This window comes from Populus alba, chromosome 13, assembly GCF_005239225.2.
Source record: "Populus alba chromosome 13, ASM523922v2, whole genome shotgun sequence".
NCBI lineage: Eukaryota > Viridiplantae > Streptophyta > Magnoliopsida > Malpighiales > Salicaceae > Populus > Populus alba.
The window spans coordinates 2,757,355-2,761,210 of record NC_133296.1 but is presented as its reverse complement, the minus strand read 5'-3'; the positions used below and the strand labels follow the sequence as shown (position 1 = coordinate 2,761,210).

At 35.4% G+C, this 3,856-nt stretch overlaps 1 pseudogene; it reads right to left on the bottom strand.

Moving 5' to 3' along the window:
* Positions 1–694: 694 nt before the first annotated feature.
* Positions 695–2,630, bottom strand: LOC118061430 (protein JINGUBANG-like; annotated as a pseudogene).
* Between the last annotated feature and the right edge of the window lie 1,226 nt (positions 2,631–3,856).

Sequence of the window (3,856 nt, the reverse complement as noted above, 5' to 3'; positions counted from 1 at the left end):
TTTCTTAGTATGAGTTTTAAGAAATTAACTCGCACCACCATAAAATATTTTTTATTAGCATTTTCATTGATTTTTATCCATTTTTATATAGTGAAAAAAATTAGATTTTTTTCTAGAATTAAGATTACAGTCCTAGATTACCGAGGAAAATATGTTTTTGATGTATGCCAAAATTCAATAATTTTTAAATTTGTTCAGAAAATAAATGACAAAACTCTTTAAAGAATGGCTAAACCAACCTAAATAATTAAAACTAATTAGAAAAAGAATATAAAAACAACTCGGAAAAAAAAAACAAAAAGTCCCACAATAATATCTTTTGGATTTAATTTGATCATGAAAACGACCTAGCTACCTACAGCGAGTCAACTCATTATAGAGCCGAATCCATAGATATCGGGGATTGTTTTTATGGCTTGTTCCTCAATCATTACATGATTTATTTCAGGGCCTGGTTTATGGTAAATTTTAGAAAAGAGTATCGCAATGATTCTTCTGACAGGTTAGGAACAGATTTTTATTTGAAAAAATCAACCTGTTCTTTGTCTTTTCTTTCAGAAAGCATCAACTTGGATCAATTCCTAGCTACAATGAGAGGTTCAGCTACACCGGTGGAGGTATAGATATGCTACGAAACATGGAGGGTGTTGTGCATGGAGTAATAGGCGCCATTAACTACAAGGCTTCTTACTTCATTTTTAATTTCTCTGGTTTTCCATCCACTGTTGCCAACTTTATAAAAATTCTCGTCTTCCAACGAAAAGAAAGATATATGCCAATGACATGTGCAGAAAGCAGTGGTCCGTCTGGAGGAATTAAAGCGATATGTCACACAAATTGCAAGAGCATATATAATATTATATTCAGAATACGATATATATACTTCCAATTGCAGCGAGGTATACAGATTCTAGTATTCTACATTGAAACATAATTTTCAGTCTTTAATTTGACGATGACCATGAATGATCTATTGAAAGTAGTCTCCTTTAAGTTTCTTCTTTACCCATGAAGGAGACAGAACAGGACTCATCTCATATTCCATAACCTTTGACCTTGAATCACTGACTTCTCTATAATCCAAGTACCTTTTCTCTTCAGGCAAAACCTTAACCCTCCATACCTTGAAAGTTTGGTCCAAGCTTGCACTGTATACCAGAAACCCCATCACAACCTTTTCCATCTCCAAACAAGCAGCCAGGCACCTCACTGGTCCTCTATGCCCATCTAATACAGCTAGACATTCATGAAGATAGCTTCCTTCTTCTCTCCTCCAAACCCTAATGGTTGTATCCTCTGAGCCACTAAATAGCAGCTTCTCTATAGCTACTAGGCAAAGAACTGCAAAACGATGGCCTTGTAAGAATCCACCATGGTTAAACCTTCCAGAAAATTTCTCCTTCTCCCAGAAATTTATGGTACCATCCGATGACCCTGAGTAAAGAAAGCAATTGTTGAAAGATGAGCTTAAGGCCAAGGCATTGACAGGTGATTGTTGGAATTTCAGTGTCATGGTTAGAGTATGAGAATTCTCTCTATATACTCTCCTCCATAGTTTAACTGACCCGTCAACAGAGCAAGTGAAAACACACCCATCATCCTGGTTCACCAATAAAGCGTTGACACTATCTTCATGAGCCACAAAGGAATCTACACATTTTTTTGTCAGAAACCCTCCAAACTTTAACTGTTTTGTCATATGATCCAGTGTATAAAAGTCCCTTCTGCATGATAATAAGCCAGGCAAGAAACACAATCCTTGTGTTGTTGTGTGTTAGGTCTGGGAAACAAAAGAAATGAGCTTCTTTTAGGTAATGTAAGGACCTTTTTGGCTCTAAAATTATCTGAAACTGCGAAGTTCCAAACTCGAATTTTAAGGTCTTTATGTGCAGAGAAAAGAATATTACCATAAGCTAAAATGGCTCTTATCTCACCAGATCTCGCCTTGAGATAACCTCTTTCCATGCAATCCGGCTGCTTCCATGCACGAATACGGTTGCTTTCGGAGCCGGTGAAGACTATTCCTTTCGAGACAGCAATAGAGTATATATTACCTTCATGTCGATGAAGCGAGGCTATGCAATGGTAGAGAAGAGAAGGTGATGGGGTACGATGAGGAGAGAGCGTCCATGGTGATTCGGGGCTAGATGGTGGCAACAGGGTGAGCTTGCTGGAATGAGTGGTAGAAGGCCTTGGAGGGCTAAACTGAAGCTCCTGGTCATTCATTTCTTGATAGGCCGCCATGTTAGCTGAAGTTTGAATAGGTGCATTCACCCTTCCATTAAATTGAATAGGCGCATTCTTGACAGGCCTCGGAGGGCTAAATTGAAGCTCTAGGTCATTCAGTTCTTGTGGTGCATTTCTCTCTTCAGTTATGAAGCTAAACAGAGATTTCCTGCCATAGAAATCCATGGCAAAGAGTGTTTCCAGGAGGGATGAAATTGGTTATCAGACTTGGAGGCAGGGAGTTCTAGCTAAAGATTCAAGGACATGAGCTTGTGTGTTTATGAAGATAGATAGTGAAGTGGGTTGGACAGCAAGTTTGTTCCCTCTCTTTCTCTTTATATGGAACCATACAAAGACAATTATAAGCAGTTACTGGGAGCACTGACATCTATAAATTAAGTTCTAAATCAATAACGTGGAGGACAGGCACTCCCTTTAATCAATCCAACAACCTGTTTCCGCTGTAATTTGAATGCTGCCAACATGTTTGCCTTAAATTGTATATCCGATACCGTTTTGAGTATTATTAACAACTGCAATTTTTTAAATTATATTTATGTAACAGGAATTGTAGCTCAAAATCTGTTGAGCCTGCAACAAAGAAAAAAAAAGGCATTACAGGTGCTCAATGTATTATCTAATCGTTTTAATACGTTTTGTTATTTCCCAAGACATTGTTAGTTTAAAATTATTTATAAATAGATCTATTTATTGAATTCAACTCGTATAGAGTTTCATATATTATAATTAAACTTATCTCTTTGATTTTTAAAAAATTAAAAATAATTGTTAACTATTAAATCAAATTAGGAACACACAAGTACTCTTTCAATATTTATTGATTAATAAAAAGAAATAAAAAATAGCGGCTATGACTGTGGGAAATGGTCATATGCGTAAATAAGACTGTTGAGATCATTAAATAGTGGGCCTCTACATTGGTTACACATTTTATTAGCACATAATTTTTGGCATTTATTTTGGTGAAACTATTAGGTAGGGGATGAATATATATAGTACGATTATAAATTTGGAAATTTGATTGAGATACATATATATTTTAGTCATTTGAAAGATTTTTTTTTTATTCAGTAGTATAATATATTTGTTTTAGTTTTTTTATTTTATTTAAAAGAAATAGTTTTTCTTATTTTATTTTACCTTCTATTCAGTACTATTAAGATTTCTAGTTTTAATATTTTATAAATAAATTTTGATGAATAAAAATTAACTATTTAGTTGTTTTTTTAGCCATAAACATTCTTATTTTTAAGGGTTTTTAACTTATAATAAATTATATTATCCTTTGATTTCAACTGCGTAAATATTCAATATAAGCAAATCCATGAAGTTAATTGTGGCATTCCTCGCGTAGTCTCGCTGTAGTTTTGCCTGCCTTAACCTTTGTAATTCTTCGGCTTGCTGTTTGTCTTGGCACTTTCGGCTGCATTGTCTGCCTAATCGCCTGGACTCAGCCTGCTCCTAGCTAGTTGGCATCCTTAGCCCTCCGGAGCTTCCCTTATTAATACAGTTAATTAGTTATTGGCTTATAAAAAACAACCTAAGCAAATCGTCCACGGTCACAGGTTCCATTCCCAGCGTTGTTTAAAGTCTGTACAGCAGCAGCTAG